The following is a 23,728-nucleotide window of genomic DNA, read 5'->3' as shown; positions in this document are numbered from 1 at the left end:
TGTGAAGTGGGTTCTGCTAACAGATAGCTCTCCATTAACAGCCAATCTGGGTGTGGGGTAGGCTCTGTCAATAGAACGATTCCTAACACAATTAGGGGTGTGAGGTTCTCTGCAGACTCCCCTAGGGTGATGGTTTCTGCAATGATTTTAGGAGAAAAATGGCTCCTAACATGTGTCTTTGTGTGTGTGTGTGTTTGTGTGTGTGTCTTTGTGTGTGTGTGTTTGTGTGTGTGTATGTGTGTGTCCAAGAGCACACACAAACTTGAAATTTGAGAGGGTTACTGGTAGGTGTTGGGAAATTCAGGTGGAGTGGAGCAGGAAGAAGTGACGTGTAAAAGGCATGCCGCTGAGGGTGTATCTTGTACCGCACTTCTTTCTCTCCCTGCTCTCCTCTTTCTTCTTCATGGCCATCATGAGGCAAGGCAGCCTTTTTAGCACTACGGGCTGAGAAACATAGAGCCAAGTGAGCACGGCCTGAAACCTCTGAGATGGGAGCTAAAGTGAGTCCTCATTCTCTTCAGTTAGCCTCTCTGGTGTTTTGCTACAGTGGGAGATAGCTGACCAGCTATCACAGTGATGTGGGATTCCTCTCTGTATGCTAGGAATATGGTTTATTACCATTGGTTATTAAAGAAGCTGTTTCGGCCAATGGCCTAGCCGAGTAAAGCCAGACAAGAAATTCAAACCGAGATATAGAAAGAGAGTAGGCAGATGAGTGGGGTATGAAAGAAAAGGAGGTCCTGACCCACAAAAATCGCATCCACCCTGAGGAACGAACCTAAAGCAGGTCATTGTGATTTGAGAGCTTCCTGTTAAATTCTCAATATGTGAAACTGATTTAAAACTGTAACTGGCTTTTATATGGTTATTATACCCAACCAATAGAATCTGCTTGAAGTTTCTTGTCTTGTGATTATTTTAGATTGTTCTGTTGCTGTAATAAATGCAGTGACCAGAATAAACTTGGGGAGGAGAGATATGGGACTTCCACTTCCACAGTGGTCCATCACTGAGGGGATTCAGACAGGAACCTGGAGGCAGGAACCTGGAGGCAGGAATTAAACCAGAGGCAGAGGAGGAATGCTGCTTATGGCTTGCTTTTTGTGGCTTGCTCAGCTTGCTTTCTCATGCAGCCTGGGACCACCTACCCAGGAAAGTACCACCCACAGAGGACTGTGCCTTCCTACACTGGTCACTAATAAAGAAAATGTCCCCCTGCCGGGCAGTGGTGGCACACGCCTTTAATCCCAGCACTCAGGAGGCAGAGGCAGGCGGATCTCTGTGAGTTTGAGACCAGCCTGGTCTACAAGAGCTAGTTCCAGGACAGGCTCCAAAACCACAGAGAAACCCTGTCTCGAAAAACCAAAAAAAAAAAGAAAGAAAAGAAAAAGAAAATGTCCCCTACAGACATGCCCACAGGCCAATCTGATGGAGAAAATTCTTCACCTTGAGTTCCCTCGGCCCAAATGACTCTAGTTTGTGTCAAATTGAAAAAAACCTAGCAACATGGTGATCATTGTTATTGATAAGTACTCAACAGGTTTGGGATGTAAATAAATTAATGAACAAATGTCTCATTAAACAATGTCCAGGTAATCTCATTGGAACACCAATATGGGAAACAATGGAATTGGTGATGCAACATGCAAACCTACTCTACTCAACTCAGATTCTGTAAACTGAAGCAGTTAGAAAAATCCAAAGTTGTTTGTTGAAGTGTTAGGTTTTGCTTTGAAAGAATTCCCAGGGAGTTTGTTTTGTTGTTGCAGTTAGTTGAGCTGTTTGTGCCTTTTCTCAACACTGTTTTTCATTTACACATAACAACCTTCACACTGAACAAAGTTATTAAATTTATACTGTGACATTAATTTATCATTTGGTAGAGCAAAATATCTTTTTTTTCTCTTATTTGAAATATAGTCAACACTACACCAATATAAGGGCTTTTCTGTGGTAGGGGAACAGGGGTATATAAATGAATCAAGGGTTCCGAGAATTTTATACAGTGAAATAGAAGATCATGTGATGTTTGAGTATGAAATGTCCCCATAGGCTTACATGTTGGCATCTTTGCGATGATCTGATGGGCTTTGGGGGACATGATTGCCTGCTAGAGCCCCTGACTTACTAAGTAGACTAATTCTTCAGTGGATACAAACTGTGATAGCATTATTGGGAAATAGTGAAAAGTCAAAGAAGAAGCCTGGTTGAAAGAAGCAGGGCACTGTGTTTGGGGAGTTGTATATCCTCCAGTCTCACTCTGGTTTGTCTGTTCTTTTAGTCTGCCATGGGACAAGCAGCCTCTGTCACATGCTTTCATGACCATGATGTTCTGCTTTATAACAGGCATGGAAGCAACAGAACCAGCCATGACAAGTAGATTGAAACCAATACTGTGGACGGAGATAAAACTTTCTTCCGATTTAGTTTTTTGAGTAGTTCATCCCAGCAACACAAAGTCTAACATAGACAAACAGATAGAAAGGACAAAGCCCTAAGTTTATGTGTTCCTTTGTCGGGGCTGGGGGTTTAGATAGCTTAGAAAGGCCACCAATTCACAGTGCCCCTGCCACAGTCTCTTTAGTTCTGAGAACAGAGCTGCACACCAGGGCATATGACTTAGCCTCACTAAGCTGGGTGATAACAGATAGCATCTGATGTCTCTGCATCATGTATTGTTAAACTGTGAAGTTGTGATTGCTGAAGGCAACTCTGTTTCTAATGTCCTGTATTCTATGTTCATGTACATAGCAGTCCTTTCATGGTTAATCCGGTGAAAAACAGGAGAGAAATCCTTCCCCACCAAATGCTTCTGAATCGTGTATGGAATATTGAGCAGATTCAGAAAAAAGAAGAAGGTGAGAACAGAAACATCTCAAGAAGAAAAATTATTGGATGAGAGAACTACAGTTCTCACAGTTGGACATTTTAATTCAAGCCTGTAGTGTGTTTTGGTTGTAAATGTTGAAACATGAGGCTCAATATGAGTTATGTCTTGAGAAGAAACTTTGCCTCTGTACACATATCTGTCCTATGTGACTGATTTTACAAGAATTGACATTACAGGACTGGAGAATGCTTGCTGCTCTTCCAGAGAGTCAAGGTTGGTTCCCCAAATCCACAAGGATTGTTGTGGAATGGGAACTGCTTGTTCATCCCGGCGGCCCAGCTAGCTTAGCCCTGAAATAACCACACAGAAATTGTATTAATTGCCGGGCAGTGGTGGCGCACGCCTTTAATCCCAGCACTTGGGAGGCAGAGGCAGGCGGATCTCTGTGAGTTCGAGACCAGCCTGGTCTACATAGCTAGTTCCAGGACAGGCTCCAAAGCCACAGAGAAACCCTGTCTCGAAAAACCAAAAAAAAAAAAAAAAAAAAAGAAAAAGAAATTGTATTAATTAAATCACTGCTTGGCCCATTCGCTCTAGCCTCTTATTGGTTAACTCTCACATCTTGATTTAACCCATTTCTATTAATCTGTATATTGCCATGTAGCTGTGGATTACCAGCAAAGATTCAGCATGTCTGACTCTGGCTGTGGCTCCGTAGCATCTCCTGACTCTGCTTTCTTTCTCCCAGAATTCAGTTCTGTCTTCTCCGCCTGCCTAAGTTCTGCCCTATCAGGCCAAGGCAGTTGGCAGTTTCTTTATTCATTAACCAATACAAGCAACACACAGAGGGAACTCCCACATCAAAGGATCATCTCAGAAACACTGTAACTCCAGCTCCAAGATGTCTGACACCTTTTCTGACCTCTACAGGCACCTGTACTCACAGTTACACTCATGCAGTAATGCAGAAGTCAATGAAGTTCATACTGAAATATGAAACAAAGTGCAATGTTATATTATTGAAGCAATTGTGTGTGTGTGTGTGTGTGTGTGTGTGTGAGAGAGAGAGAGAGAGAGAGAGAGAGAGAGAGAGAGAGAGAGAGAGAGGGGCTTTTTACTTCTGTGTTTTGTTTAAAATATGACATACTATTTTCTTCTTGTGTCCCGTCCTACATAATGTCAGAGAATAAAGTACATAATTATGTTTGAGTATTACTTTAAGTTCTTAAGTCCAACTACAAACAATATATGAAAGACTAATTTCTGATTAAGTATTCCAAATATAAATAATACCAATGTAAAAATAATGACCTGAAGTTATTAAAATGATATTTGTGTGAAAAAAATCCATTTTAATTCAAACAAAAGGAATCAAAGGCTTTAATGTAACACCTGAAACATTGAAAGCACTAGAGAAAAATATGGGAGAAATATTTCACAAAATAGGCAAATGTCTTTCTGGATAGACTCCAACAGTGAGGAAAGTAATAGTAGTAATTGGTAGAGAGAGAATCTACAGAATGAGAAAATATAGCCACGGCGGATTAATATCTAGGCTATATAAAGATCTCAAAAACATCAAAATATCAAATAATCTAGTTGAGAGGGGGCAATTAAATTAAACAATCTTGAAATGCAAATAGCCAATAGGTATAGAAGGAAAATAGATAATGTCCTTAGCCATCAGGGAAACATGGATCAGAATTACACTGAAGTTCTCCTTCATCTCTGTAGCAAAGACTTTCATCAAGAAAACAAGCATCAGCTGTTTCAGAGGAACAGAAGGAAGGGAACCCCAAACCCTGATACATTGTTGGCAGCAATGTAAGGCAGTCCACAAAAACCAGCAGGAGATTTTCTCAAAAACTGAAAGTAAAACTACTACACAATCTAGTCATACCCTTCCTGAGCACATCAAAAGTCATATCCATTGGAGATTCATGCACACCCAGTTCACTGTAGCACTATTTACACCAGACAAGTCATGAAATCAATAAGATGGATGAATAGACATTTGAAATATGATACACACCCACGTGTGTGTGTGTGTGTGTGTGTGTGTCCCAATATATTTGAATGTTTGGCCCCCAGTTGATGGAAATATCTGGCAAGGAAGAGGAGGTTTGACCTTAATTGAGGAGGTGTGTTACTGAGGGATCTCAAAGGCCCATACCATTTCAGCTTTCTTTCTCTTTCTCTTTCTCTCTCTCCATGCTTCATGGTTATTGACTCAACATGTAAGTGCTCAGCTACTGTTCCAGCACCATACTGTCATGATCCTGACCATGATGGTCACGGACTCTACAACACTCTGGAACCATGATCCCCAAATTCTTTTATAAATTGCCTTGATCACTGTTTCTCTTCCCAACAGTAGAATAATGACTGAGATACTAGATTTTGAGAACAAAGCCATGTTTTTTGCAGATAGAGGAGCATAACAAGAAATCATTGTGCTAAGTAAAAGGAGCAGTGGTCTGCCAACTCTGAAATGCCTAAATTTGATGACTATTCTGTTCTAGTTTCAAATACAACTGGTATAGATTCATCAAAAATCACAAATACATTTGTCTTTGAGAAGTAGGCAGGTTCTCAGCGAACCTTCTGCTGTGATGGGGTAGGAGGTGTTTGACGTGTTATTTCTTTTGCAATTTCTATTCTGAAACAATTTCAAAGACAAACATAGAGACATATCTAGAAAATAAAAAGAACTCATACTGTTCAGTTAAACTTCCCAATTATTTATGTTGTATATCATAAGTACGATAGCATCATGTCTCTACAAAAAATAATTAGATGTTTTCCAACCAGTTTTATAATAAACTGAAAATCTCTAGTCTTTTACCTTGAAAGCCTTCAATGTTAATAACATAAGAACAAGAATATAAAAGTACTGACTGGACTGAGATGATGTTAACCGCACTTGCTGCTCTTGCAGAAGATCTGGGTTTAGTTCCCAGCACTCACAAGGAGGTTCACAGCTATTTGTAACTCCAGTTCAGGAGATCCGACACCCTCTTCTGAACCCTTTGGGTACCAGATATGCATGTGGTGCACATAAAAACATGCAGACAGAACACATGCATAAAAAAATAAACACAATTTTTGAAAAGAATAATTAGGTACAACTATCAAAGCCAACACTGTATTATCTCATTGCTAATATCCAGTCCTATTTTTAAAAATGTTCTAATAATGCCCTTATTGACTGCCTTAAGCTTTGGTCTAGTACAACCCAGGCTCATAAATTGTCTTTAGCGTCCATGATTTTTTGATCTGGATGTTTCCTATTTTATTTCAGTGCAACATTTGGCCCTTTTGAAGGGTTCGAGTCAACTCTTTCATAGATCCCTTTAGTTGAGTTTCTTTGATATTTTATCATTAGGTTGAGAGTTTGCATTCTGGATAGAGATATCACAGAACTCATGTCAGAAAGCAAAGGATATCAATTTGTTTGTGTTTAGTAACATTTACATTGGTCACTTGGTTAAGATGGAGCACTTTGAGGGCATCAATTTTTGTGATAGATAAGCAGTTTATGAGATGGTACTTTGAGTCTATGCCCTCATGAATCTTTTCCCTCTAGTTTTAGCATCCATTGGTAACTTTTCTTGAATCATACAATCTAACACAACAACAAAACGGTAAGTTTTCTTTCTTCCTACTGTTTTTAATGTTTGTGTATTCATTTCTTTGTATGATTATTCATTTATTGATTGGTAAGGGTCTCATTCTGGAGCCCAGACTATGTCTGTTCTTTCTGTGGACTCAGGTTGGTCTCAAACTTGCAGTCATCTTACCTGTTTCAAGTACTGGGATCAAAAGTTTGTTCCACCATGTCTGGCTTGTTTTCAATTAGTATATGTAACATTCACAAAAGCCAATATATGGAAAATAGTGATGTTTCTAAAATCATTAGTTTCTTGTTGGTTAGCCATTGTAATAGATCACCTTTTCTTACCATTTATTAATTTATTCACTTATTACGACTTTATGAATGTATTTATCTTACTCAAAAGACTATCCTCTATCATGGTGGGTTATTTTGATGTTCAAATGGTTCTAGATTTGACACTTTTAATCTGCTTCAAAAAATCATTTTATATTAGTTTATTGAGATCCTCCTCAATAGTTCTAATATATAGTTTTCCACTAAGTAAATGAGGAAGTTATCAAGTTATAAACTGAAAATTTGCGCCATCATCTACTTTCAAATAAAGTTTTATTGTCACACAGCCATGCACATTTGTTTGTGTGCCCTTTTATGGATCATTTTGTGGTACAAACACAAAGTTAAGTAATTGCCATAGAAACTCTCTGGGCCAGAATTTCCATGGTCCTTTAAGAGAAGTTGGGTGTCTCTGGGTAAGAAAAAAAATTAATCACAATTTATAAGACAATATCCAATGTATTAGTACTAAAGATACATCTATTATATTTGACCCATTAATTATGACAGTATTGAATTAATAATGAGTGAATGGCCTGTGGTAAAACTGATAGGTTCAGAGTAGGTAGAGTTTCTTACATCTGAAACTCCTGCTCCTTGATAAATTTGGATGAAATTTGCCAATTTCATATCTGAAATTTTTCAATAGCTCTTGTTTAAAGTCCAAACAAATACCTATTGCTTTACTAAGTATCGCCCCACAGTTTCTTGATAATATATTTACTTTAAACTATTTCTGTTTTTCAGATAAACACACTTTCTCTTTAACCTATGCATAAGCTCTGGGCCTTGCTCTGGTAGCTCAGCGACGCTGCTGTAACTGTTCAATAGCATTGTCAATCTGTCACTGCTCTGTTCATCTATAGCTTTCTTTGAATACTTGTTGATTAATTTTTATTTTAATTTTAACTTCATTATGGCATTTTTCAAAGAAATTTTGCTGCTGTTTGTTTTCTCCTCCACTTCTGTCTAGGGTGTCAAGTAGTCAACGACTCTCAAAATCCCTCCAGATGCTGCATAGAAAGTTCAAAACAGAACCTACTATGAGACTCGGCTGTGCCACTCATAGGCGGATATCAAAGGACTCTGCAGCACACCTGGAGATGCTTGCCTGTTCATGCTCATTTATGCTTTAACTCATAACAGCTAGGATTGGGATCTAACTAAGATACGATACACCAACAGGGAAGAAAAATACAGCAAGACAAATAGCAGAATTTTATTTAGTGCTAAGAAAAAATGAAATTCTGATAATTGCAGGAAAATGAGTGGAACTGGGAAACAATATACTAAGTGAAGCAAGTGACCCACTCTCACATTCATATCCTAAGTGAAGCAAGTGACCCACTCTCACATTCATATCCTAAGTGAAGCAAGTGACCCACTCTCACATTCATGTCCTAACTCCTAAGGTTTCCCTGTGTGTAAATGAATTATTGTGCAATAGCTAGGAGACCAAAAGAGAAAAATAAAGTGTTAATAATTGGGGTTTAGCAAAAAGGTCACGTGACATGAATATTTTTAAAAAGGCAAACAGGAAGACACAAAGGAAAAGAAGAGGAATGAGTGAAGATAAATATTAGTAAATTTTTAAATAAAGAAGATAATAAAGATAGAAGAAAAAGACTGCTTTATCTTGATTTCTACACGTGTATGTATGTATTGCATACATGTACCGCACATGTTCATGCGTGTGTACATACATGAATTTGCAGGTGCATGTGTCATAGGTGATGTCTGGTATCTTCCTCAATCACTCTCTACCATCCTTTATGAAGTAGGGTCTGTCACTGAACCTGAAATTCTCCAGTTTAGCGCAACTGGCTGGCCAGCAAGCCCTGAAGCTCCTCCCTGCCTCCACCTCTCCAAGTTTGGAATTTGATTTTTTTTCCTAAAAATAGATCATAACTTCCTTGCCTTATATTCATTAATTGACTTGTACTGTTTTAGATACTTGAGGAGAGTTAAATATTTTTGGTTTTTTTAATTTTTATTTTATGTACATTCTGGTGTTTTGCCATGGGTGTCTGGTCCCCTGGAGCTGGAGTTACAGACAGTTGTGAGCTGCCATGTAGGTGCTGAGAAATGAACCCAAACTCTCTGGGAGGAGCAGTCAGTTCTCTTAACAACTGAGCCATCTCTCCAACCCCATAAAACAGTGAATTTGGTTCAACTTATGTTGTAAACTGTTTTTTTTCTTGAGTGGCCACTCAAATCTCAATTCCATCTTTTGATATTTGGCACCGCACTTGGAGTCTGCCCCATTCAGGCACAGTTCGTGCCAGAGACTTGCTTGAGTTTATTCACAGAATTGGAGAAACATTTCACTCTGTTGATCTTCTTTAAACTTCACAGTCATCACAATCTATACAGATGATGAATTTCCACAGAGACTTACACCCACCCTGTCCTCTGATGAGTTATAGAAGAGACAAATGCCATGTGGTCAAGGCTGAGGCCCTTCTCACTTATGCTCAAATGACTGCTTTGTATATTTTCCAGAGTTCAGAGCAAGTCTTATGCAAATCTTATTTGCCTTGTAGCTGTAGACATACATTGGTTAACTGTTTAAAACCAAAACCAAGAAGGATATGATCTCAAAGCAAAGCTCATGAAGCATAATATATCATACTCATAGGATTTAGACTCAAGGCAATTACCCAGTGAATTCTTTTTGTCCAATCAAGAAACAAAGGTATAAATTATTTAAATCTTAGTAGTCAATTATTCAACAAGGCCAAAAGACAGTGTATAACTTATTTAACCTCACTAGTCATTACTCATCGATGTTTTTCATTGCCTGGCTAAGAGACAATGGTATAACTTACATAAATATTACTATGACCCAATATTGAGTTATTACTTTTTCCTATATTCTAGGTCAGGGGAAGTTACACTTTCTAGTATGGATGTGACATCATTTTTCTATCTATATATCTAGTTTGCTTAATAATGTGTTTGGTGTAAACTTTGTAATGAATTTTCTCTTTTTATAAGTAGATGTTCACTTATCATATAGCTTTCATAAAAACCTACACTCCAATCTCAATGTTTTTAAATACTAACTCTTTCATATTTAAAATTCAAAGCATTCATAGATTTATATCTAGATATGCTGGTTTAAATAAGTGATGTTGCTTATTCATCTGTAACTTCTACACTTTTAGTTAGCTAGCAATCTTATTTTAGTATCTTTGTGACACATGTCTCATTCCCTAGTGTTTCTTTCTAATTTTCCAATTATTCTTCATATGAAATTGAGTTTTGATTATTTTAACTCCAGGAAAAAATGTTTGTTGTCGTTTTTTTCAGTGATCATAATTAGAATGTGGTCTTTGTAATATTGAGTCTTTCTAGCTCCTGACTTCAGAGCTACTTCAACATCCTCTTTAAGTGAACTGAAGCAAGCTGTGGCCATACATCTACAGAACCCCTCTTGCTGCTTCTCAAACACCCCAAGATGCTTCTGCTTTGGAGCCTTCATTCTTCCTGCGTTTTGGTCTGGAAGGGTTATCCCCCTGGGTATCTGGTGTTTTTGTCTCTGCATATGTGGTATTCCATAATTTTGTTGTTTTTACTTCATCTCTGTCTCTGTAATAAAATAACTTGACTAAAAATCAATGTAAGGGCAGAAGGGGCTTATTCAGCTTACAATTCCAGGTTACTGGTATGGGAAGTCCTTCTGTATATGTGGTGCTTTATTGGTTAATAAAGAAGCTGCTTTCAGCAATGGCTTAACAGAATATAGCCATGTTGGAAGAGATAGACAGATAGATAGATAGATAGATAGATAGATAGATAGATAGATAGATAGATAGAGTTGATGTGGTAAATACCATTGATTAATAAGGAAACTGTCTTAGGTCTGTGATAGGATAGAGTAGAGCTAGGAAGGAAAAACTAAACTGAATGCTGGAATAATGGAGACAGAGTCAGGGAGAAGCCATGGAGCTGCCTCCAGAGACAGACATGTTTGAACATTGCTGGCAGGCCACAAGCCTCATGGTAAAATATAAAATAATGAAATTGGGTTAAATTAAAATGTAAAAGCTGGCTCCAAAGCCACAGAGAAACCCTGTCTCAAAAAAAAATAATAAAAAGTAAAAGCTAGCCAATAAGAAGTTAGAGCTATTATGCCAAGCAGTGATTTAATTAATACAATTTCTATGTGGTTATTTTGGGAGTATGAGTGGCTGGGAAATGAACAAGCAACTTCCTACTACAGAGATTAAGCAAATTAGGGAAAAGTCGTGTAGCCACTGCCAGAGACAGACTCGTTGGAACTTTACCCAGTAAGCCACAGCCACATGATGACACACAGATTAAAAGAAATGGGTTAATTTAAGATTTAAGAGAAAGCTGGAAATATGCTTAAACTATTGGCCAGACAGTATTGCAAATAATATAGTTTCTGAGTGATTATTTTGTGGTCTGGATAGCCGAGAAGAATGAACAAGCAGCCTCCATCAGCAAGTTACAGTGCATTATTGATGGGAAACCAAGGCAGGAATTCAAGCAGCTGGTTATATCACATCCATAGGCAAGAGCAGAGAGGAGGGAATACACCCATGCTGCTGCTTGCTGCTACATCTGCTTCCTCTACCTTTCTCATGTCATATAGCTCAGAGCCCAGCCCATAAACTGGTACCACCCATAGTGGTCTGAGTCTTTCCACATCAGTTATTAACCAAAACAGTCCCCCTCATGCCTACTCACAGGCCAACCTCATTTCTTCAACTTAGGATCTCTTCTCAAATGACTCTAGGGTTTAGCAAGATAATCATAGATGGCATCCTTGAGTATCAAAATAAATCATATTTTCTTGAAAAAGAAGTTCAAGACACAACTCTGTTCCTTCCACTGTAACTATGAGGTCACCTGTGGAGGAAGTGTTTTCTGCCTAGTGACCAAGTATTGAGCAAGAGTAAACATGGAGTCATCTTGCTACTTAGGCAACAGAATGACTGTATGAGTTCACCTCTTTTGTATAATATTAATGAAGCTTCTTTTTACCTTTTTCCCCAGTTTATGTTTTGTATAAATGCTGTGGAAAAATAAAAACAGATGATTTTTCGGGAGCTGAATAATCCCCCAAACTTCCTCCCGATACTGCTTTATGTTTTCAGTCTTTATTTTTATGCGTCTCATATCTTTCACTTATATTTCTTCAATTCCCACTCCTCTACCCTGGCAAGAAGTGTTTTTTGTTGAGGTTCATCCTCAAAAGATGACTATCTATTAATCTATATTTCTTAATTATACATTACATTTTTAAATGAGCTTCACAAACATGATACCTCAAACAAGAGCAGAAATAGACATATACAGTGTAACATATCAATCTCAAATTTTTATCAATAGAGCAAGATCCATACCAATGCAAAGTATTCATTTTATATCATATTTTCCCCCTTTCTTAGAAAGAGATTGACTATGACCATTTAACCATTTATAATCAATGCCCTTTAAATAAAAACAAACATTTATAAATAATCATTTTGGGAATTTGGGCATAGTTTTCTCCAAAATGCTATTTGTTGGGAGAAGTATTTTTAGGGTTCATGGAGACCTTTCAGGGGGTCTTGTTCCAGCAAATCACATTAGCCTGGAAGGAATCCACAGGTTCTCATCTTTTGTGGAAATAAAAGCATAACCTCTTTTCCAAAGTAACATAGCCTTAGACTCAAATTTTGAAGTCAAGATACCTTTGAAATATATATGTTGGTTTAGTTTAGCAGCCTCCATAATCAAATGTCTCTCTGACATTAGTTTATTAATAATTAAAAATTTAAAAGAAAACAAAATAATATACATTTTCCAGACCCTGTATATTCCATCTTTATATAGCTTTTTTTACTCTATTACTTTCTAATGTTTACTTTATTTCTTTAATCTATAACTCTCTGCACTCTTTTATATTACTTTCAAGTTTTGTTTTATTTTTAAAACAATATCTTTCTATAACTGCCTATACCCATTTTCTTTTTTTCTTAAGCCTATGTAAATTTTAAAATACACTGTGACCCATTCAGAGGCTTATTTTTGTCTGAATCTGTGTTTGCTGCATATCTGTAGTTCTTTTCTGACCAGGAGCACTCTCAAAGTGATAAGTAACTTGGTAGCAGTGGCCCTGGATGCTGCCTCCACTTCTCTTGAGCTTTTAACATGGTGGAGGTGTGTTCATCACCAGTTCTGAGAGCACCAGAGGGAGCCACACTTACCACCTCAAATCTGGAAAGCAGTGTGCAACACATAAACCATTTTTGTCTGAGTAAAAGCTAAATCTGCCATGCAACATACTGAGTGGTCTGGAAATGTCTCTGTGTATGGCGGCTCAAATCCACCATGCTCTCCTGCCTGTTGCTTGCCCAGGCAAGGAGTGTTGAGGGGCAGGAGGGCTCTCAGCTACTTTCCTCCTAACCCTGAGCAGGCATGTCAGCACCCAGCCACAAAGTGGGTGGTGAGCTATAATGGTTAGCCCCATTTGGGCTCCATTATGTAAATGGAGACTATTATTTCATTTTCCAGCTGCTCGGACATTAATAAACACAAAAAACTATATCAATTACAAAACTGTTTGGGCAACAGCTCAGACATATTTCTAGCTAGCTCTTATGTCTTAGATTAACCCATTTTTAATAATCTTTATATTGACAAAGCAACTTCCTTATTAACCAGTGGTAATAAAACTTATTCACAGGATACAGAGGGGAATCCCACATCACCCAGATAAAGCACTAATGAGCAAGGGCAGCATGTGTAGTGATAACAATGAAGAAAGTACCATGACTAGAGTGAAAAAAATGTATATTTGAAAATAAAACCACAACACTCAAATGTGTACTATTAAATGAGATATGAAATGTTCAATATAAGGTGACCTATAAAATCTGGAAACAGAAAAAAGGAAAATATTTTAAAAACCTAAATTCTTTATTTATAACCAAAATATTTAGAAGATGAGGAAGTTGTTTGCAAAGCTGATTACACTATCAAGAGTCAGACAGATGACAAAGGACTTGGTGTATACTGTGTGTGTGCATGTAATTAAAGAGAAACACAGTGTGTGCCCCCCCCCAAAGCTGAATTCTGAGAATGGCTTACAGAGAAGACTCAGTGCTGCCAGCAGCCTTGTCTGTCTTGTTCATACCACAGACATGCTTTCATGGCATTAATGGAATAACTAGATTTTTTAAAAAGAAAACAAGCTATGTATAACAGGAGAAATAGCCTGCCTAACTGGGCCTAAGTTAGTCTAAGCTATTTTTAGTCTGTGATTCTGTCCTAGTGGGCCCCTGAGAATTGGAGGAAATATGGATAGAAAAAAAATTTGCTCTTTTCCCAGCTTAATGATACTGAGATAGTCTTGAAATACAGTCTTGCGTTCTAAAGATAACTCAATTTCTGTCAATCAAAGAGAAACTAAAAAAAGTGGATGGTTTATTCCTATGACATGGCATTTTCTCCAGGGTGCCTGCTCTGTCTTCCTGCAGGCAATGGAGATATACTAGGGTATCTGTGAGTAAACCAAACACCTAGGTTAGACACAAACCTGGCTTGGCTCTGCTAGGGATAAATGCTTGTAAATTCTGTCTGATGCGTCTGATTCCTTTCCCAAACCCAGTGCTAGATTGTTTGTAGTACAACACTACTTAGTTAATATCTTCTTTTTTTGAATGTTTGTATTTTGTTTAGTGTTTGGCAGGAAGAGTGAAGATGTGATATGTCGGTTCTGTTATCAGTTCTAAGAGGCTACCTCAGCTTGGGGCCCGGGGAGTTTGACTGCACTCACATACACCTAAGATAACGGTAAACACAAAACAGCATGGAGATGAACGGCTCAGGGGCCTGCTCTGCTTTTAGTGTTAGATGTGAAATCATAACATCTAACATTAGGAAACTGAAATTGGATAAAAAGTTGTGCATTTTTTTGGTACGAGGAAAGCTAGCAAGAAAGGTTCTGGGCTCATGAAAAGCTCAATAAGTTTTTCCTCTACAAAAAAATTGTTTAAAGAGATGGAAAAAGGGGGGCAACCTCATTCCTGAAAGAAATTTACCATCATTTTCTGAGGCATGTTTTTCTCTGTGTAAGTTCTTGTTCTTTGAATGGTATTTAGACACAAAATCTTTTTTACTAACTTTTCTTCACATTCTTCTATATGGAATTTGATTGCATTCATTCTTTTTATTCCAAAGTCTTACTAGACTTTCAGAAATCAGGAAAAAAATGTTTTCACTAAAATATTGAAAACCTATCCCTCTCTCCATCTCCCAGTGGTTACTGCACTGTAAGGCTAGTAGGTCCCCAACTGCCTTCCCTTCTCAGGTACACAGAGCAATGGAAGATAGCAAGTCATACAATGGAGAAATATGTATGTAACAGGGTTACAGCTAAGGTCATCAAATTTGAAAGAAAACCATCTGGAATTCTGAACTAGTCTTTGAGATCCCACATGATATTTTCCTAATCTAGATGACTGCCATAATAATTTACCTTTCATATTACTGCGAAGGTTTTATGCTGATACAAATGAGTAAAACACTAAACAAACAAGGAGGAGGAGGAGAAAACTACAATAATATGACTTGAAAATGGGTATTAGCAGTTGATATATAATCTTTCTTCTACAAAATTTTCCTGTATTTGGGTGACTCGGGGACCTCTGAGGAAGGCCTGAAACAGAGACCTCTGCCGGACTAGGCTCAAGTCAGGGACCTTTATGGGAGCAGGCCCAAACCAGGGACATCTGTGGGAACAGGCCTGAGCCAGTGACCTCAGCCAGAGCAGACCTGGGGCAACAACCTACACAGGAGCAGGTACAAAAGAACCCCTGCTGAGAGAGCAGGCCCAGGCCAGAAACCTGGGAAGGAACAGGCCCAAGGCAGCCTCAGTGGGAGCAGCCCCAAGCAAGCAACCTCCATGGCAGCAGGGCCAAACAACCCCAGGCTTACAAAGCAATCCCCCAAGGAGTGCTGAGCAACCTCTGGGAACACTGAGTGACCTCAAGGGTAGCCGGAACAGTGACCCTGACTGCACAATGAGGAACACTCATCTGAGCTTGGATCCACTGGCATCTGGAAGATGGATGACCAAGAGACACAGACAGCCCCACATATACCAGTCAGAGGAAATGGTGAGAAGACAAGGTAAAAACACACTCAACATCACAAAGAAGAACACAATGCCAACAAAAAACAGTGGCACTGTCACAGCAATACTTGAACACCCAAATATAGATAGAACAGAAGAAAATAACCTAAAAAAACTTTAGGAGAATGTTTGAAGCCTTTAAAGATGAAATGAAAATTTTTCTCAAAGAAATGGAGGAAAAGACAAAAAATTCAAAGAAATCAACAAATTTCATAAAGAAAACCAAAAAACATAATCAAAGATGAAAGAAACAATTCAAGACTTGAAAACTAAAATAACAGGAACTAGCAATCACTGGTCACTAATATTCCTTAATATAAATAGACTCAACTCACCTATAAAAACACACAGGTTAATAGATTTGATACGAAAACAGAATCCATCCTTCTGCTGCGTACAAAAAACACATGTCAACTTCAAAGACAGACATAGCCTCAGAGAAAGAGTTGGAAAAAATTTCCAATCAAATGGATCTAAGAACAAACTGGTGTAGCTATCCTAATATCTAACAAAATAGACTTCAAACTAAAATCAATCAAGAGACAAAGAAGAACATTTCATATTAGTCACAGGAAAAATCCATCAAAAGGAAATCTCAATATTGAACATCTATGCCCCAAATAAAAGGGCATCATCATATGTAAAAGAATCATTACTAAAGTATAACTCACACATTAAACCCCACACACTAATAGTGGGAGATTTCAACACCACCTATTCTCACCACTGAACAAGACTATCAGACAGAAAATTAACAGAGAAATAAGGGAACTAGCAGATGTTATGAAACAAATGGACTTAACAGACATCTATAGAATATTCCATCCAAACAGAAAAGAATATACCTACTTCTCGGCACCTTGTGGAACCTTCTCAAAAACTGAGCACATACTAGGTAACAGAGCAAACTTCCACAGACACACACAAAAAAAAATAGAATAACCCCATGTATCTTGTTGGATTGCTATGCCTTAAAATTAGAATTCAACAGCAACACTAATTTCAGAAGACCACAAACTTAGGGAAATTAAACAATGCTCACTGAAATCATCAATGTATCAAGGAATAAATAAAAAAATAAAGAAAGGACTTCCTAAAATTCAATGAAAATGATCACACAACATACCCAAACTTATGGGACACAATGAAAGCAGTGTAAAGAGAAAAATTCATAGCACTACATGCCTGTTTAAAGGAACTGGAAAAAAGAACACCTGAAAATTCTAGAACAACAACAAAAGGGAAAAAACTCACCCAGGAGGACTAGACAGCAGAAAATAATCAAATTGAGACCTGAAATCAGCAAAATAGAGACAAACAAAACAATAAAAAGAATCAAAGAGCTGGTTCTTCAAGAAAATCAACAAAATAAACAAACCTTTATCCACACTAACCAAAAGGCAGAGAGAATAACCAAATTAATAAAATCAGAAATAAAAAGCAGGACATAACAACAGACATGGAGAAAATCAAAAAAATTAGGGTTTATTTTGAAATCCTGTACTCCACAAACTTGGAAAACTTAAGGGAAATGGGCAATTTTCTGGATAAATATCGCTTACCAAAATTAAATCAAGACCAGATAAGCAAATTAAATAGACCTATAACTGCTAAAAAATAGAAACATCAAAACTCTCCCAACTAAAACCAGCCAGGGCCAGGTGGCTTCAGCGCTGAATTCTACAAGATTTTCAAAGGAGAACTAATACCAATATTCCTCAAATTGTTCCACACAATAGAAACAGAAAGAACATTGCCAAACTCTTTTTATGAGTCTACAATTACCCTGATAGCCAAACCACACAAAGACATTCTAAGAAAGAGAATTACAGACCAATCTCACTCAAGAACATTGATACAAAACTACTCAATAAAACACTGGCAAATCAAATCCAAGAATAGATCAGAAAAATTATTCACCATATCAATTTCATCCCAGAATGCAGGGATGGATCAACATATGAAAATCTGTCAATGTAAACCACCATATAAACAAACTGGAAAAAAAAAACAGAATATGATTATCTCACTAAATTCTAAGGAAACTTTCAACAAAATACACCATTCCTTCATGATAAAGGTCTTGGAGAGAGCAAGGATACAAGGAACATACCTAAACATAATAAAGGCAATATACAGCAAGCCAACAGCCAACATCAAACTAAATGGAGAGAAACTCAAAGCAATCCCACTTAAATCAGGAACAAGACAAGGTTGTCCACTCTCTCCATATCTAGTCAATATAGTACTTGTGCTTCTAACTAGAGCATAAGAAAATAAAAGGCGATCAAAGGGATACATGGATCTATTCTTCATGGGAAATAGAAAAAAAAAACAAGATGTCCTGAGTAAATTAGGAGCATGGGGACCATGGGAGAGGGTAGGGGAGAGGAAGCGAGAGGAGTGGAGAAAAATATATAGTTCAATGAAAACAATTTTTAAAAATTTATGCAGCCCCTGGAGGGATTGTTCAGCCATTAAGAGCACTTGCTGCTCTTCCAGGGAGGAGAGTTTCCTTCCCAGCCCTCATGACCTAACAGCATGTAACTCCAGCTCTTCAGGGCCCAGCACCCTCTTCTGGACTCCACAGGTACTCACACATATGTAGCATACACTCATGAATACACACAACATGTAAATTAAAAATAAATCTTTTTAGAAATAAAAAAAAAATCCTGGATTTGTTACTGGAGGTGTAGCTAAGTTGATACAATGCTTGCCTCATGTGTATGAAGCCCTGGTTCGATCCCCAGAACCACATAAACTAGGTGATACAGTGCACACCTATAATCCTGGCACTAGGGAGATGAAAGCGGGAGGAGCAGAAGTTCAAGGTCATGCTAAACTAAATAGTGAGCTCAACACTAGACTGAGATATATGAAAATGGGTCTCACATAAAAAATAACATTTTAAGAAATAGCATATTTATTATTACACTATATACTACTCTGTATCTCATCTTAAAATCTACCAACAGTTGGCAAACATCTTCATGTGTAATATAAATATTGTTTTATAATAACATGGCATTCCACTTATGACTTTATTGTGCTTGACTATGTGTGATAGAGTTCCATTCATTTTCTATGATCTGATTATTCATAAACGCAGACTCTTGTTTCTATGGCAAGAACGTGGGGTGACGTTAGACATGAAGGAAAAGGAATATAGATTCCAGAGTTATGACGTAAGTAAGATGAAATATTAAAATCTGACCTATGGCTATCTATATCTGGCACTCTTTAAATACACCTGCTTAATTCAATTTGAAAACATCTGCTATAGTTTATATGTGTCACTCAGTCTCTTGTTCTGGATAGTTATTCTACAGATGGTGGCATTGTCTGGGGAAGCTATGAAAATGGAGGCAGAGCCTGGCTGTAGCTTTTGTTATTCCCCACCATTTCCGGCCTGCGGTGACATTAACAGCTGACCTCCGCCACAAGCTCCCACCTCAATAATGTTCTGCCTAAGCACATGAGGCCAAGAAATTATGTGTGAAACCCTCTGAAACTTTGGTGAAAACAGATCTGCCCTCTTTTCAGTGGTAACAGATACCATTTGTGATGCTTCCAAAGTACCAAGCATATATATAAAATCCTGATTCCATTTTACCCAATTCACCTTAATTCACAAAGCTCCAGTGAAAGTGTAACATCACTGAAACCTAAAGTCCTGGGCTCTGGCAGTCTCACCAGGAAAAAAAATATCCACTAAAGAGCCACTGTCCCCTCTGCTCACATTTATACAGCCTTTTCAGTGAGATGACTCTCTCATTCTGAGAAGAGCCTCAGGCCAGCAATGACCCATGTGATTTCTTCCAGTTCTAACAAGGCCTCGAATCTCAAGTGAATCCCTCTGTGACTTCTCCACCAGAGAAAACCATTAAAGCTCAGGGGACAATCACCAAAGGAGTTCCTATGCAAATGATGCCAATGCCCTTAGTCTCTTGCCCCCGCCCCATCACCCTTAGTTGAAGTCCCATTGCTTGCCATACATTAAACTTAGTTGAACCTGAGCCAGAACCTTGTTTTCCAAGAGATTTTTTTCCACTTTTTTTTTTTCACTGTGACACTGAAGAGTCTGTATGTTTCTTATGGAAACTCAAAGCTGGATCCGAAAGCTTCGGACTTGTTTGGAAAAGTTCATGAAACCCACAAAATCTTGGCCCACCTTTGGTACTAACATTTGGTCACTACAAATAACCCTGTGGATTTTCAGCTTGATTTCTCATTTATCAGAGTCCTGTGCTCCCATATTTTGTTGCTAATAATTGCTTATTAAACTGCAGAAATTCAATGCTCAAGTTTAAATTTTATATCACAGACAAGGGGTGGATTTTTCCTGTAGGAGAGATGATGGGACCTTAGGATTTGAGGCTCTGTCACCCATTATGTGTCTGTGACTTAGAGGAAAGAATATCTGGATTCTTCTAACACTGTCTGACATGTGTGCCTGCTATTCAAAGACCATAAAATATATATTAAAATAAATAAATGCATTTTGTGCCTTTGTCTGTCTATTTATCTCTTGAGACTTCTTTCTTGCTACTAGGAAATTTGGTTATTTGATTTTTAAGGCCTCTGTAATTCTAAAATTATATGAGCTAACAATAATTCTTTATAGAACTCATTCCTACCCTCATGCTAAACCCATCTGAGAAAAATGAAGTTTGTAATTAAGCCAACTGTTCAATAAAAATATCCTTAAACCTCATTTCCACGATGTAGGTGTTGCAAGAGGAGAACTTGGTGATCTCACTTCCCTGATAACTGTTCGAGCCGGTTTGCTGATACAGCATGCTCTCAGAAATGTGGTCCTCTACCTCACACTCTGTTTCTCTGTTCCCCTGGCAACTGCGCATTAACCTGATAGGTTAAACTCTAGAAAGACAGAAAAGATTCAAAGATGACTATCCTTGACTCATGATGGGGATACACAAAAAGTGATGGAGGAGTGGCTGCCAAGTTGCTGCCACATTGCCACAGAGAATTGTCCAGGAGCATGCAAGTGTTTTCTAATCCCAGCTTGTCTTTCATCAACCCTCAAACTCCCTGGGAGCCCCACGGTGCAGAGCTCTTAACTGCTTACATCCATGTGCTCTTCCTCTTGCTGGGTGCTCTCATTGATCTGCGCATCTGACTGACCATCCCTTCTTCCCCTAAAGCACCTAGGGGTGGGAAGAAGAAAGGGTCAAGTCTAGACAACTGGGTCTTTAATCCCAGCACTCAGGAGGCAGAGGCAGGCAGATCTCTGAGTTCATGTACAAACAGAGTTTCAAAACATCCAGGGCTACACAGAGAAACCCTGTCTAGAAAAAAAAAGTCAGCTCAGTTTGTATAATGATCTAAAAGAGTGTCACCTTTAACCCTCTTCTGACATTCCCTTTTTAAATTAATTAATTAATTGTTGTAATCACTGGCCGTATGCACACATTTGTAAAGTTAGCCACTGGAACATGAATCACCTATAAAGGACCACATCACTGAAGACAACTGACTTTCTCTCCCATGGTAGCCATCAACTCCTCAGCTGAGCGTAGGGCCTCATGAACTTCTCTCATGCCCATGTTAAAGTGATGATTGGCTTTATCCTATTTCCTGCTGGAGCAATGACCAACCACCTTTCCTCTAGCCTTCCAGTTCTCACAGTGAGGTATTCCAATAATGTCTGGGACATTCCTGCTAATGTAAAACCACAGCTCTCATCTTAAAGGGAATGAGAGATAGTTTATTCTGGGACCATTTTGAGTGACCCAGGATTTAAGTTACTCCAGTTCCAAGTTCCAACTTGGAAGCAGTTTCATGTCATTTTATGGTTTAACAAAACAAGGAAAGTCATGAATAAAGGCAAGTTTAAAATACACCATTGGGCACACCAAAAAGGTGATTACAATAAGATGGAGAAAGCTTTCTAGGCCAAGATGCTCTCCGAAGGCAATCTTAGCTTTTGGTTTGGTGGAATTTGTCAATGGAGCCCTTTCATCTATTAGTCATAGATGTTAGTTCTGACAGGGAGACGGCATGGAATGGCTGCTCTAGAGGTTAGCCTGCTTGTGGTAATCAGTCTCCGGACCTGCAGCGTTCCAGTCTCTCCACAGTGCTAAAAGCTCGCATCAAAAAGTCTCTGCAAATGCAGTTTCTCTTCATTGACACCACTGTGCACATTTCTTACATATGAAACAAATCACTGCTTATATTAAAGTCTCTTTATTCTAATAACTGGATTAAAGTAGAAATGTATGCCTGCGCTTCCATGTATCAAATTTTCTTTCTTAAACATTGTCTCAATGGTCACTCATCTGTGGTTTTCAGGGAGAAAAGTGAGTGAGTTTACACTGGTACTGGGCTCAGGAAGTGCTTTCTTTCAATGACTATGTGCAAGTGATATTTACATACGCAGAGTAAGACACCGGCTTAGCGGTTTGTTTGAATTTGACTTGCTTCCCACCTAGTCTAGGGTTTGTGCCTCCGGTATTCTCAGTGTAGAATTTCAACATTTCATACAGATGCACTCTGTTTAGAGTCCAGCAGAACTCTAAGACTGCAGCAGTAATATAACCCTGACATTCTCAACTCCATTTTGTGCTAAGCCTTTTTGTATATTTAGGTTTGCCTCTTCTCTCTCTGAAGGAGCAAACACAGGCAAGGGTGACCTTTACGATATCGCTTAGGCAGAACCTGACTGTGGGCTCTGAGCCTCTCTCTGAGGAGTAGCTGGACATTCCACCACCAGTCCTGTGTCCGGGATTTACTTGTTCCATCCCATTGGCTTGTCTTTTCATGGGAACAGAATGAATACTTAGGGGAAGAATTGGATTGATTCTTGTTTCTCTGAAATAGCATGATCTATTCCGATGAATTGAGCTTTAGTAACAGCTAGAGCAGACGTTACAAAACATTGGAAATTTACTTTCTATGTGTTGGTAAGAGTTCACAGAGTTTATGCTTTGTGCGCCGAGGACAAAATGAATAGTATTTAAATGATTGGAGAGAAAGGAAGCAAAACAGGTGACTCAGTCTGTAATTCAATTCTGTGAGTGACTAAACACCTACAGAGAGCTCCAGAACAAGTCTGCTTTTCTCATCTTGGCGTTTGGATCTAACATCAGGTTATGCTATGACAGGTATGAATTACTGAGCAATTGTGATGTACCAGAAATTGTATTTACTAGATGCTTGCACTACAATATTTCAAGAAATTTGCCTGGGCTTGGCAGACGTGGTAAACCGGTGGTTTCTAATACAAATGCTTTGAGGGCAAAGTCTATGATGTGAGATGCATGGTGGGTGTGTTTTTAACCTGTCCCTGTGATGAGCCACGCAGTGGGACAGGATTAAGGATGCTGAGGATGGGGAATGAGTCGGTGATGAGATGAGACATTTTATTAGGCTGCAAAAGAGAAGGTGGCAAACGTATTTCGTATTCTGTAGAGTCTGCCCTCTCAACTGCCTCAGTTACCCCTCAGGCTATAGAACTTTCAGATCAGTCTTAGCTTCCAGTGCCAATCAGAGAAGTATATATTAATATCCCAGTGTCCTTACATATATTAAGAATTTTATGGTCCCAAGTAAAACAGAAAAATAAGACATTGATAATTTTATATAAACTAGAAACATAAATTTGATTTCATATCCCACATTCCAAAAAATTCCTATCTTATCATTTTAATTTTCAAAATCATCACATTACACATTCCAAGGGAGAAAGTGCCTTTTTGCTTTGAGTTTGATGTTTGTTTGAGACAAAGTGCAAATATTCTCTGGTAGCAAACGCCTTCAAACTGCATTCTACACA

This window comes from Microtus ochrogaster, chromosome 5, assembly GCF_000317375.1.
Source record: "Microtus ochrogaster isolate Prairie Vole_2 chromosome 5, MicOch1.0, whole genome shotgun sequence".
Lineage (NCBI taxonomy): Eukaryota > Metazoa > Chordata > Mammalia > Rodentia > Cricetidae > Microtus > Microtus ochrogaster.
This window is presented reverse-complemented; position numbering follows the sequence as displayed.